Source organism: Canis lupus, chromosome 33 (assembly GCF_048164855.1).
Source record: "Canis lupus baileyi chromosome 33, mCanLup2.hap1, whole genome shotgun sequence".
Taxonomy (NCBI): Eukaryota; Metazoa; Chordata; class Mammalia; order Carnivora; family Canidae; genus Canis; species Canis lupus.
This window is the reverse complement of record NC_132870.1, coordinates 34,715,804-34,730,814: the sequence shown is the minus strand read 5'-3', so window position 1 is coordinate 34,730,814 and position 15,011 is coordinate 34,715,804. Positions and strand designations below refer to the sequence as shown.

Here is a 15,011-nt window from a genome sequence, read left to right as displayed (position 1 = left end):
GAGGCTTTTCCCCTGAAGGCATAAACTTTGAACATAGCAGTTTCTTCTATTCATGCTTTTTCCTTTAAAAAGTAAGAGCCTTTGTGTGTTAGCTGGGACAACTAGAAAGTTGCTCATGATAAAAAAAGAAAAGAAAGAAAAGGGGACAGAAAGTGGTACAGTAGTAATAGAATCCTGCATGCGTAAAGTTCAGTAATTTAAATTGTAAATTAAAGACTTGTATTTATTCAAAATTGTCATTTTTGCAGAATAGAGGAAATGAAAAATAAAGGAAAAAAGTTTATATAGAAAACTCTATATAAAACTATAAAATCTTCTGTTTATTATATGTACGTGTATGTGAAGGGTATTTTTAAATAATAATTACAAGGTACTTGGAGATATTTCTTTAGCATTTTCTTTGCAAATTTCTGTTTATTTTAAATGAATGGATTTAAAACTTGACTTTAGTAACAACAAAAAAGAAGTTAATGAGAAAGAAAATGAATAGGAATTTTAGAAATTGTTAAATTTGCTGAATATTTCTTATCTTGTATTTTTACTAGTAGATATAATTACCCTCTGACTTTGACTCTAAAAATGCATTGACATATAAAACCAAAATAGGAATTTCCCTTTATATAATAAACATGCTTAATTCTGTTTTCTGCTTCTTCTATTGAATAGACATTGATATGTACTTTACATGCTTTATGTACATTTTAAGTGCTATTACAAAATAGTTTTTGGAGTTTTTCATTTTTAAAATTTCAAAACCATGCATATGATACATTTTTTGAATTTTCAAAGAAAGTCAGTTGAAAACAGAAGCTTAGATAACAATTGAATAAAAAATATGGAAAACACAAAAAATGTATTAGTTCAACAAGTTCAACTCAATTTAATAAGGATCATTTATGATTAGTATATGCCTCGACCTATGTCATAATAGGAAGAAAAATTATATTGCACTTCATGGGTGTCAAAAGAAAAATAATAGAATTCAACTAAAATCATTCAGGTAAATGCATTGTATAATGTATATTATTTCGAGCTAACTGGATAGATGCTACATCTGACTTATGTGCAAGGTCTATAAATTGTGAACACAGGTAAAGTTATTAAAAATTGCTTTGAGAAAACAATTCTTCCCTATCTTCTCTTGCATATTACATTTCCTCCTAGAAATCGCAAGGTCATTTGCTTCATTTCTCCAACACAATACATTAGGAAATGATAAAAGTCATTAATTTCATAAAGAAATGTTTTAAATCATTAGAAAATACAATATACAAAGGAAATTATGAGAAAACTATTCAAAGTACTTTTGGGATTATTTTATTTTTATTATTCAATATGGACAGTGTGAATTTTTCCAACTTTCCCTAGATGTACGAAAGAAAGCAATTTGTAGTTGGTTTCCATCATTTATACATCTGTACATCTGATTGGTCCCTCTGCCCCCAAGATTTATTTTATTTCTAAATAAATTATGAGAATAGACAGTATATTCTTTCTTTTCCTACTATGTACTTGAAATCAGAATCTCAGAAATTTTTGGTTTTCGCAGATATTTATAGTATTTTATGTTAAAATTTTATGTTGAGAATATCTTCCAAAATATTACACATGATTCTTTTACATTCTCCAAGTGTTTTCATGATAATGTATGTTTCTTTGGCTGCAAGCATTGTTTATGGAATAATATTGGAGAAAAAACTGGTCAATAAGTTTCACTTATAATCAAATACCAACTGTGGTTATCACCAGTGCTGATGATATAAATCCCATTCTATATTTTAATGCCATGGTTTTGTGATAAGAATCATTGTGTTGTCATTTAGTTGCAATAACTGAAATGACTCTGAAAAAGTAGCAATCTTTATTGAGTTATGAAGTAGATATATGTTGATAGGATAAAGAACTTAAGTATTTTAAAAAAAAGTTTTTCTTTTCGTTGTTGTATAGCTAAAACAAGAATGATGACTAAACTTAAAGAGGCATTTTTAGTGTGAGAAGCTACATAAAATGGAAAATGTTCAATTAGCTTTTAAATTTATTTTATTTTGTTTCTCAGCAGTTAGTATTTGGCATGTTGCTGTTCTAATAGTAATTATTTTATTAATACATCATTGAAATATTTAGCTGCAATTTATCCATTTTGAATTTTGATGTGTAACACTAGGAAGATTCTGATTTGATCTTCCAATATATTTGCATTCCAAAGATTCTTAAAACATAGTAAGTAGTTCCTAGACTCTTCCTTGAGGAATTTTAAAATATAAGTTTTTCCTTTATTATACTTTTCGCTTTTGCATCTGAAAAAATTCCTGACACGTGGTCTATGGTTCAGTGATGGTCTTTATAAGTACAAAATAACTGGTAGATATTCTTTTTAATTTGCTAGAATTTTTTTTCTGTCTTCTATCTAGAATATGTGTACAGCTACCTGACCCTCAAACCCTTATACAGTATAATAACACCAGTAGCTCTGAGTGCACTAATATCATTCATCCAAAGATCATATCATGAATAAATGCTGTGTTTTGAGGGACACCCCCCCACAACTAACCTGCAACATACTGAAAGGGTCAATCATACTGTCCCAGTAATCCAAGCAGAAGTCCTTATAATCAAAGACACACTTTTACCAGAAGGACTCTTTGGATTTGAGAAAAGTTTGTAGTTTCGTTATCTAACCTATAAGGGGTTTGGGTTGAGTTTTCATTAGTACATCTTATTCCACTAATTTAAATGGTGGAAACTAAAGAAGGTACCAAAGCCAGAAGAACTCTGGGAATCATGTAACCTGAAATGAAGAAGTACATTCAAAAGCACTTTAATCAAATATGTATTTGAATGAAGTTCAAAAAACTTTACATAAAACAAATAAATGTAATTTATGTTTCTGAGTAAATATGATTTGGAACAAAGAGCAGTTAATCTTCATATTTTATTGCCAAGTAAAAGAATGAGACATGGAAACAATGATTTTTTGTTCGTGCTGGGTATAGAAAAGAACCTTTCCATAATAATCGAGTAATTTACCTAAACTAATGAAACCATCTATATAGCACACACACACATACACACATACACACACACAACTACTTCTTTTCTTCTACCATTTATTACAGTCTAAAATATTATTAATTTTAGGAGTCTGTAGCTTACTAATATTTCTCCAAGTTTCGTACTGCTCATCATTGGCTTTTATTTAATTCATAATTCATGCATTGACTGGCACACATTTACCACAGAAAACCCTGTCTTCAACTTTTCGTTTTTACCCAGTAGAATCTTTTGGTACAGTGTCATAGCTGCAAAGTGGCATTTTACTCTCCAGTTTCATAGGAAAGAGTCCAACTGTACAATGAAAGATTATGCAAATCCTCAAGGAGCATCTAATCAATCACCTTGGTGTGAGAGGAATGCAGCTGATCGCTGAATTAGCTTCTGTTGGAATGTATTCATGTGTAACATCCCACTGACTGCATGACATCACAACAGCTCCAGGTCCTTGAAAGTCTTGAGGATGATTAGCTGAAGGAATTGGCTGTTTCTGCCAATCATAATCCGGCAGGGCTGCCTTTATAGTTCTGGAGATGTGAGAGAAAGAGGGAGGGAGGGAAAGACCGACTACGGCTAAACAAGAAGCACAGCAGCAGTAGCAACAGCAGAGCAGGAGCAGCTGGTATTCCGGTGATTAAATAGTTCTCTTAGCCTTTTTGCTGTACTCGGTCCGCTCCCTGGTGTAATTCTCGTGTCCAAGGAGGAAGCTGCATTTTAACGGTGTGCTGAACAGAGGTTTGAATCATTCCAGCTGGCTGCTTGTTTTGAAAAGGACAATGTGTGTATAAATAAAAAGAGACTGCTGGAAGAGTTCAGATACTAGGATTGGAGCTAAAAAGCGCTCTCGGAATATTGTAGAGGCAGATTGAACGGAAAGCTCCTTCTAATTAACCTGGGGCCGAGTGAATCTGAACGCTGGATATCTCACTTTCTAACTCTGGATAAATTCAAGTTAGGATAAGAAAAAAACAATTGAAATGCTTCTCTAGGTAAGTTATTGCTTAATTTACTGAAACTGAGGTGTGTACAATAAATGAATGTGTGTTGCTTAGCTATGTAAACAAGTTGAGCACAATAAAGTTTTATTTGTGAAAGATTTGTGTAGAAGCAGGTATTAGTTTTAGACCAAATTCAATTTCTCTTTTCAGCCTGTGTGTGCTTATCTGTCATTACTCCTTGTGGAAGTTATATTTGCACTATAAATGGAAAATACAGTCCTGCCTAAAAAAAAAAAAAAGAGATAGAACCTGAAATATTTTAAACTGTTGTCAGAACATTTGCATAATAAACAACTCACTTGATAACAATTTTAGCCTTTCATATTGAAAATACCCATTTTAAAAACTCAGCATTCAAACTGTGTGGTTATAAATGTTTCCCTGAAAAGTGTTACTGATAACATGGCATTCAGATTGCTCAAGATGGGAACTCCTCTCTTTGGGACCTGAGATTTATAGGCATGCTCTGTTCTAATGGTCTGTTTTAGAAAAACAGCTGTCACAGACATTTGAAATTGTATGATACAGTCATAAATTGCTTTTAAAGGAATAGAATGCTTTCCTATGAGGTCCTATTAGGAAAGAAAAAATAAATTTTTGGAATAATGTATGTCATATGCCATAAACATAGACTCCCAGGAGCACAAAAAAGCTTTATGCTATACCTGTAAATACCTCCAAATTCCTCATTCACGGAGAAATTGGAAAATACATCTTTATTCATCCCTTCCAATATCTATTGAAGAAAGCCAAATAAAAAGGAAACCTTAAACCTGTATTTTCTTTATAATTTGTCCCGATAGATAAGATATTGGATTTTTCAGAGTCATCATCAAGGTATTTTCAAGTGATGCTATAATTTATTATGATAGGTTATATTTACTATGAGTTCTAATATAACTCTGAAAAAGTTTCAGTAGTTTATACTTTATATGTCTTTTTCAAACTCACCTTTTCTTGCTTTCATGTCTTCTATCAGAATGTTTTTCATCAACTTAAGATCTTTAATGTTTAAATTGCATGCAAAGTTATTGATATGTTTTCTTAGTGATTTTAGTAATTCATTTTCTCCCTAAATTCATGGCTCAAATGCTGAGAGTTTCTTGCCACTAAAGGAAATTAATGAAGACAAAAGTTACTGTAATTACTTGAATTTATCCAAAGCTAGGAGGCAATTATTTCTTTCCCCAGATTTAAAATGTTTTTGTTTATATCAAAATAATAATTTTTATTTCTTCTATTAAAAATATGTCAATTAGCTTTTTCCAGATGCCAGGTTGGTGCTATGTTGGTCATGTTTTTTTCATGAAACAAATGCATGTAGAAAATATAAAGTCTAAATAGTTTTAAACCTTCAACTGGAACTCATTTAAAAAATTAAGTGATTAATAAGAAAAATATATTTGCTACTATCATTTATCTCAATAGAAAAAATGGGTATTTAATACTATTTAACATCTGCTGTGACATTTTTATAATAACAAATCCTGTGAATATTTACCTTATGATTAATATCATATAGCACTTATGATAGACGTGTCATGATAAGCTAAGAGAATTTTAGAAAGTGAACAAACATTAAGTGGAATAGTCTTTTTTTTTACTGTATTTTAATGACAATGATCATAACTAAGATTGATACTTAGAATCCTTTGAAAAAATTATGATGTGTATGACTTAATAAATATAGCATGAAAATCACCTTTAGAGAGAAAATACAGATGCAATTTACATACTCCGACATCATTCTCAAATTTTTTAAAAATACAACTAGCTAGAATTTAAATAATAACTTTTTAAAAAGCCAAAAACTTCATAAGGATTTTAACATTTGTTTTATTTTCAATAAACTTGCAAATGTATATAAATTGCATTTTGTTTTCTGCCAACTGAAGTTATTCTCAAAGAAACTTATCCATTTAAATGATTTTCCCTGAATACCAAAATTAAGTTAATTACACTATTTTATACATAAATATTTAAAATCATAATTTGGAATTTGCATATATGATAACCAAAATAAAAATACATGTTTATATATGTATTCACCTCAAAAAAGGACAATCTTTTATATTTCGTCTGAGTATTAAAACCCGTTATATCTATTCTCTCCTCCTCCCCAAATATCATTCTGTGATTAGATTTAAAATAAAGTTAATTTCTTAGTTCAAGTCTCAGTGCTAACCTTACTTCTTAAAGATACTAAAGAAATGCTTCTGAACCAGTGAAATATTTGCCCTCAATAGGTCTAATGTTTATATGATCCCCTTGCACATTCTGTTTGAGTGGGAAAGTGCCATTGAGAATAAAATCCAAAGATCAAACTTTCTGTGCTCCCTGAGTAACAAGTACTCAAGGAGGAGAACAGAGAAGCATTTAGCATGCTTTGTTCAAACTAGAAGATTCTAGCTAATGCTGCCTCCCCAGATTAGGAAAGCAGCTGGGGAAACTTATAAAATAAAGCTAAAATATCAGCCCTGGCTAGAAGCCAAGACAGAGAAGCTGTGCACCCAGAAGGCTAATTCTTTCTGGGCTAAAATTCATTGCTAATACATTATGTTTAAAGTCTAAACTGAAGTGTGACTTTTTTCCCTAGTACAAACTGTGGGACATTAAAGAACAAATACACTTCCTGACTAGAGTAAAGTTTTTAAAGTAATGAAGTTTTCTTCTTTGTAAAGTTTGCTCTAATGAAAACTGGAAATAAACCTAGCAGAAACTCCTATAAAATACGCTTTGTACCTAAGAGCAGAAGAATAAATAAACATGAGATACATCATCTAACCATCATCTTAGTGATAGCAGAGTGATCAGATATGCCGCCTATGGTTACATGTCCAAAGGAAGAAGGAGGAAGTTTTTATGGAAATAACTTGGATAGTAAAATTTACAGTAGAAGTAGACATACTAAAACTGTTGAAGAATATACCTTTTGAAGCTAGACAACAAAAGAGAAAGTTAACTCTCAGCCCTCATGTACTCCAAATAAGTAGGAAAAGGGGAAACCATGTTGTCTGTTGATTTATTTTAAGTTTATGAAGTGAGAGAAAGAGGTCAGGTGTCAGACATAATGCTACTGCCTTCAGCCATCTTTGAATAACATTTAGCCAATGTTTTCTTTAACACTTCAGGAAACTTTCAACTATGCTGTTACAGAGAGTGTTAAATGCACTCTTTTTTAAGTTATTTCAGCAAGCCTCAGAAGTTAAAGGTGTCAATTGCAATGCAGAACTTTTATAAATACAGTCCTATTTCCAAGCTTCCTTTATCTCAATTTTCTAAGGAATGCTATCACATCCTAGAGTTGACAAATCTAAAGTGTCTTTTAGAGTAATATTGAATTGATAACAGATTTTTCCCAAAGTCCAAAATAGTCTGATAATGAAATCCAAACACATCAATGGCTTTGTATATTTCAAGACAAATAGAGTTTTTCAGAAAAATATGAATAGTGGGGCACCTGACTGGCCCTGTTGGTAGAGCATGCAACTCTTGATCTTGGAGTTGTAAATTCAAGCCCCAGTTAAGTGTGGAGATTACTTAAAAATAAAATCTTAAAAAGAAATGTGAATAGTAACTTCCTCTTCATTCCTACACATGTAAATTTTTTCCTTGATGTATTTATTTCCTTTACCTTCGTATAATTTCTATATTATATTCATGATTATCCATATAATTCAGGCCATGAAAAAATCATAACAAAACAACCTGAATGTCACAAACTAAATATTGCCTTTCAAGTGATTTATTAAGGAAATTTGCATATATAGACTTATTTAGAAATATTTTTTTCAAGAGATATACCTAAGGATACTTCATTAATGATAATAGTATTTATCATTAATACTTCATTAATGATAAATGATAATCATGAATAATTAATTAGAACTAAGGAAATATGTGAAAAGAAAATAAAGGTTAAAAAGACTATGTTTGAATGCTTGAGAACTTAATTTGATGATGTACTTAGAGTATCATAGAAAACAAAAGTGACAATTTTTAACTCCATTAAATTGCAAAATTGAGACTTCTGTACCAAACTCAATTTTTACACTTCTTTTAAATTATTGTTTTAAATATTTGAAGTGCTCAATAGACACCTTCAGTAAGCCAATACACACACACATACAAACAGGTATGCACAAACACTTCCTTTTTTTCTTCCAAATTAAAAGACAGTCCCCTTTTCAAACATTCTACCATCAGATGAACTTGTGCTTTATTTAAAATAACCTCTTCATTAAAAGCCTTTAATGGAATTTATCTTCAGTCATAACCTTGTAGAAGTTGAATGTCAGCTGACCACATTACGTATGTTCAAGCAAAAAGTTAAGTGTAGATATTCTTCCTTCACCGCTGTTTAACTGCTCCTTTCTTCTTTTCTTTCTTTTTTCCTTTTTCTTCTCCTTTCCCTTTCCTTCTTCTCTCTTCCCTTTCTGTTTCCTCCTTTCCTCTTTCTCTTCATTTTCTTCTCTGTCCTTTTATCCTTATTTATTTCCCCCCTTCCTCCCTTCCCTAATCATTTTCTTTCTTCTCTTTATTCATTTTTGCCACAGCAGCTTCAATGCTCCCTTGCAAAGCCCAGGAGCAAATCACTCATGTTTAGCATGAAGGTGATTATCTAATGGCCCAGTTTGAACATGGCAATGGGTAGGAAAAATGCACATTAAAAGTAGGTTTACTATGCTGAGCAATAAAAGAAAGGTAAGATGGAATGGGAAATTCATGTCAAAGTAGTAGTGATATCAACCTTAAAATATTGACTGTTCTCCCACCTGTGAATTTCCATTTAATTTACTAAATTCTTTAAATAGAGTTCTTTTTCTCTCTGAGTATTTCCCTTTCATTGCCAGTGTAATCTTTTTCATGCAGCAAATGCAGCATAGTGGCAAAAATATAATAATAATAAATGTAAATAATCCTTGTACTTATATTTAAATCCCCATAAATCATTTTTTATATTTAGTAGTTTAAACATAGTAGCATTCATATGCAGCCTAAAGGCTGACTGCTATATTAATGGAAGAAAGAGAGAGAAGAGAAAGCTATTTTGCACATTAACATGCTTTGGCTTGACTCCATTCCTGAATCAGAAATTCAATTGTAGACTGCTGATCCACAGAATTTGTCATATTTCATCAGACATCTTAAAAGAGTTCTTCTTGAGGTACTGAATAGTCTTTCACACCTACGTAAAAATCACTTAAACTTCAGAAATAAATATAGCTATACTAAGGATTAATACAAGGAAACAGATGCAGAGATGCATATGCTCTTGTGAACACATATAAACGTCCTAATTCTATTCATTACTCTAAAGTGCAAATGAATAATGAGAATTAAAGTTTAAATTTTGTTTCCAACTCAATCTCTCTCTAATAGTTATGCCAATCCAACTGAGTTTTTGCATGCTATGGTAAGTAAAACAATACAGGCTATCATTTAAAAATTACACTTAATAATTCATTTAGAGTATTATGGTTCCTGATTATCTCAGTTTGGGAAGCTGCTTTCCTTGGAATAGGGTATTTTCTTAATAACCACAAAAATGATGTTCAAATTACTCAGTCGAGGTTGAACTCAATTTAGTACTTAAGCTACTCTATTTTTCCATCTGGACATATTTTTCACTTTATACAGAGAAAATAGCTTTTCATTTTTGTTCAGTAATGTTTATAATGATAATGATAATATTATTATCCATTATGTTTAATATATGCCAGATACCATTCAAGATATTAGTGTGAAGAAAACAGCTCTCAGAAGGGCTTATATTTGGGGTGAGGGCAGGGTAACAAGTAGTAAACAAAGATGGTATGAGAGGGCTATAAGTAATATGAAGATGAATAAATCAAGGTAGTGGGTTAAAGGGTGTTACTGAAAGCCATAGAGCTGGTCAGTAAATACCTTTTTGGTAAGTTGACACTCAGAAAACTTATTTAAAAGCTATATGCCAAACTGAGATATTACCTCAGTCTTGTAGAAAACATAATGAGGAGCAACGACTTTCTGTAATTTGCTAGCTGACAAGCTGAATTTTTATTCTACTGATTGATTATTAACTTCAATTCTGTGAAATTGGTAGAGGTTTAGGATATGGCACACTATTTAGTGTTACTTTCTCTGTAATGCAGAAAGACCATCAGTTTTAGAAGATGTAATTCTTAATTCACTTCTACTCTTTACATTCCTCAGATATTTAAAAAGTAGTAAGTAAATATCTCAAATTATTGTATTTTCCTTATAGCTTGAAAATTAATGCTATTTTTGAGATTTATGTAGCAGAAGACCTAGTCCTCTGTTTCATTCTCACAAATCAGTGGATATAAGAACCAATATTCCAAAATCACTTAGGTGGCTGGAACAATAGACTTATATTGCTATTATATAAGGATAATATAATTGTTGAAGTTTTTTTTTTAAATCACCAATTACAAAAGTATTTCAAAATCAACAAGAACAAAAAATATAAGGCTAATACAATGCTAATGCAAACTTAAAATGAATTAATGAAATCAAATTACCAAAGTTGAGAAAACAATGATCGGCAATCTTGGCAGAGGTCTGACATCATGCAGCCTATAGGCCAACATCAGGTTCCTGCCATCTCATATTAGAAGCATTCTTCTCTGACCTTCTTCCCCCAGGGTGGATCACCGTCCCTGCTCCACCCTCACAATTGTATTACGGTACCTATTAACTTAAAATGTGAGTACTATATATGTGTTAGCATCCCTAGTTAACCAAAATATTTCAATAGCAGGATAGTTTAGGGAGTTCTTGACCTACAAGCAAATAGCAAGCATTTGATAAATGTAGAATGTGAGGCATGTTGTATGTGCAACAGTTGAGGAAACAATATTTAAAGGAAAAAAAACTATTGAAGAACAGTGTAATTACTTTTATATGTTGCAGATTTTTTTATGAAAGGAGAATTTGTTTTATATTATATGACACCAGTGGAGTGACATATGAAAGATATTGGGAGATTGTTTCTATGCAAAATCAGGAAGAACAATACATCCTAAAAATCAGTGAGATTCCAGTCAATCAAAGCAACCACCACAGGTTGCAGGGCTACTTATCCAGAAGACTTTTTGGAAAGTATTTCTGCCATGAGTAGGAGATGGTTACCAAGGTTTCTTATGTTTTTCATTGTGTAACTATAAGAAATGAGGATGAAGATTTTACAGTGTCATGCTACCCACCTAGAAACAAACTCTAGCAGTTGGTTTGAAGACTAGTCAACAAATGTCAAGTAAATAATGATTGAGTAAAATTGCATAGCAGGAAAGTATTACTCAGGACCTGCTCTGGAATGTAAAAGCAACTTTTCCCAAAAGTGTAATTTTACAAGGTATATAATCTGTTGAAGATAATAAAATAATTATTAAGTGAATTGACTTTTAAAAATTTAGACATATCAGTTTTGCCGCTCTTTTGAGCTAGTCCAAGGAAATTTCTACAGATTAGATGTATGAATAAGAAAGATACTTGTAGCTTCTATGAACTTCTAAATGATAAAGAATATAGAGATTGTTTGGCTAAGTTGTGAAGTGAAAGTAAGCCCTAAAGAGAAGAATTGCAGTTATGTAAACAAATGTGGATTGATTTAAAGATGAGTTAGCATCATGACATAATAGAAGGCAGGAGGTAATGTTGAATTCCACCAAAGTTGGATTCTAATTCTAGCTTTGCCCTAATGTGTAATATAACCTTGAAAAATCTTATTAACTCTTCTGTGCCTCAGATTCATGATCTGTGAATAGAGATAATAATACCTACTTCATAGAACTGCTGGAAAAGCTAAATGTGATAATAAATATGAAGTTCCTAATACAAAGTTGGAAACACGAGAGGTGTTAAATTAATGGAATTAAGTATTAATTACATGCATCAGTACTCTGACTTTGGCCTGCAAGGTAACATTTTGTACTGATTTAAAGCAACCCCTAGTGACGAGTATTGACTATTTCCATCCCCATCACTCGTAAGTAATGGTCTAAATCACCATTCTGCACTGTCTTTCCTGTATTTTTATTATATGTGAATATTAATAATATTAAGTATAACTTAAAGATCAGGGATCATTGACTAACATTTTAATCTGATTTATCACAGTTTCAAAAATTAACTTACACTCGAATATCTTAAGGAAAACAGACATAAACCAGAGGAAAATACTGTCAGAAGAATAAGTCTTAAATAGTTTGTCTTGATTTTCTGGCATGCTGGTGTAAAGAAAAACATGGGATCAGAAGATGACAAGAAAGCAAAGGTTCGGAAACTGAAACTGCATAGAACTAAAACAAATACAAATGTTACTTAGTTTGCTATTTTATCTAGTAAAACACTAAAAAAAATTTCGTGTGGTATCTATATTGATATATTTTCTAGAATTATTACAAAAGTTACTTAATGAATGTTTTAAAAGAATGCTATAGACTGAACCAAAAAAAAAAATTCACTTAGAAAGCCTCTGTTAGAAAATCGTTGGGGTTATAAAATGTAGAAAATTTTGTTGACCTTCAAAATATCTTTGGGGAAAAAAAGAACAGGGAAAATGAAAAAAAATGATTTTGCTTTACATGTGGAAATTATGTAAAATGCAGAAACCACTGCTACAACATTTTACCCAACTGTTTACTTCAAATTTATTGAACAGTTTTCTAACCAAGTGCTTGTGCAGGTTTTAGGTGGGCAGAATGTTCATTCCAGAGGCTTCTCCACACCTCTTGTACTCATACAGTGAGAAACACAGGAGAGCTTGTTAACTACCACCTCCCTCCCACTCATGGCAAGAGCTGCTTCCACAGAAACCTCTGGACAATAGATTTAACTTCTCTAAATTACTAATGTTGACTCAGACTGATACAAAAAAAAGATACAAATTATATTTTAAGTTTTGCCACAAATGTGTTGGTGTATCTTAAATTGACCTTAAAGTTTCCATATGTAAAACCAGACCACTCCTCCTATTCTTTTTTTCCCAAGATATTCTTGGAGATCAGCAAAATGTTTTACATTTCACAATTTCCCAGTATTTTCTATGATACAGGCTTGCTAAGTGAATTATTTTGGTACAGTGCCTAGCATCGTTTTAAAGCATTCATAAGTAACTTTTGTAATAATTCTAGATTCCAGTCATCAAGTATTAAAATAGGAGCATCTCAAGAAACATTGCCTCTGACAAGTAGCAGAAAGCTTGAAATCACTCCAAATCTCTCCCCGTAGGTTTTTATTATGTTTTTCCCCAAAAACTTTCAGAACTGTGTATTCTGGATTAGTTTTGAGTGGGAAGAGGAAATTCTATATGGCATATATTTACATGTGATCACCCGTATTATATCTGGTTGATGGCCAAGCTGGTGTTTTATTCTACGGTATCAAAAAGTTAAAATAACATAAAATATGAAGCAATTAGATTAAAAAAAAACAGCAAGCACAGGTTATCAGTGAAGTTGAGTGGAGTATGTCCCTTTGGTAAATAATTATCTGACTCTTGTGCTATGTAAAATTACGAATGCTCTGAAATAAGAAATAAGTAGAAGATGGAAATAGTAACTAAAAGATTCATAAAATCTAAAGTTATGAGATAAATTATCAACAGAAAATGATTAGTATTTCCATTTCAGCAGTGTTCTTTATAAGTCTTGTGGAAGGCAATGAAATTCTACTTTTTGATATTTAGGGTACCAATGCAGAACAGTGGCAATGGAGGAGATGTAGGATCAATCAGAAAATATTGGTTCACATTATCTGTGTGAAGTTCAACAAGTTTTGCCTTCTATGCATTGAATTTTCCATTTATTCATTCCTTGAGTTCTTTGAATAATAATTTGATAATTGGTGTTTATATCTGTTTATAAGGATATATATGTGTATAAATATATATACACACACACATTATATATATATACATATCTGTTCTTACATGAGATAAACAGGGCCCACTTGAAAAGGGTTTATTTTTATAACAAGAAGCTCAAAGTCAGTAGTATATAAATTTACACAGTAATATTCTGCTAATGAGATAATATAACGGAAAAAACAATCCTCACTAAAATTTCCTATAAACTAGATAATAGCCATCAGTTATACTGTCCCAGACCAATCTAATTTTTCTCCAGCATTTATCTATTAACTTAACTACATTAAAAGTCTAGGTAAGAAAGTCGGTGGTAGGGAAATGACTGTTGAGATAAATGAATTTTAAGGGATACTAATCTTTTGTTACTTCTGATGCAGGCAAATCCTGTGATAGTGGCCAAGCAATAGCTTTCCTAAATTCAGTAAATTAAAACATCAAAAGTGTATCTTCTAAGAGATGTTAGACTTTAATGTAACTTGTGAATGTAAGTGTAGTAGTATTAGTAACACATTATATTCATGGAGACAATTAATATAATTTTTGTAATTTGCAGTTTAATAAATTTCTTTCTGATTTCTTGAAGTTAAGCTTCAATGTTAAATATTAGACATAATTATTTTTCTTTCTCTGTTACTCAGTAATAGATCAAGACATACATTTCTACATTGTAATTTCATTCATTTATCTCTATATCTTATAGTTTCATTGTCTGTAAGAACATGAGGGCTAAATGAGCATTTTATGTTTTATGGATAACTGCTTCTGTGATTGTCTACTGAGACAATTGACAAAGACACAGATTCATGCTAAATATAACAATAGTTTTTTTAAAAAAAGATTATTAAGCTAAAACAAAGCAATTATCAGTTGATGGTAATTATTTTATTGCTGCTGGCTATAAGTTGATTTAACTAAATTGTATAGAGATAAGTGCAGAAAATGAACAATGTATTGGGATTCTAAGGGCAAAATTGGTCATCACTCCCCTGCCTGAGCCTGGATCTTGGTTTTCTCTCTCTCTTTAAAATCTCTCCTTCCTACTCAAAATCCAACTCTCTGATTTAAACAAAGGACTTCCCTCTCTAGATCCT

General features: G+C 31.4%; 1 protein-coding gene across 1 annotated transcript in view; it reads left to right on the top strand.

Annotated features, from left to right (window-relative positions):
* Positions 1 to 3,520: 3,520 nt before the first annotated feature.
* Positions 3,521 to 15,011, top strand: part of LOC140623592 (bifunctional heparan sulfate N-deacetylase/N-sulfotransferase 4-like) — a 285,724-nt gene continuing 274,233 nt past the window's right edge. Inside the window, 1 exon segment of the mRNA XM_072810036.1 lies at positions 3,521 to 4,040. The gene's annotated coding sequence lies outside the window, so the exon portion shown is untranslated.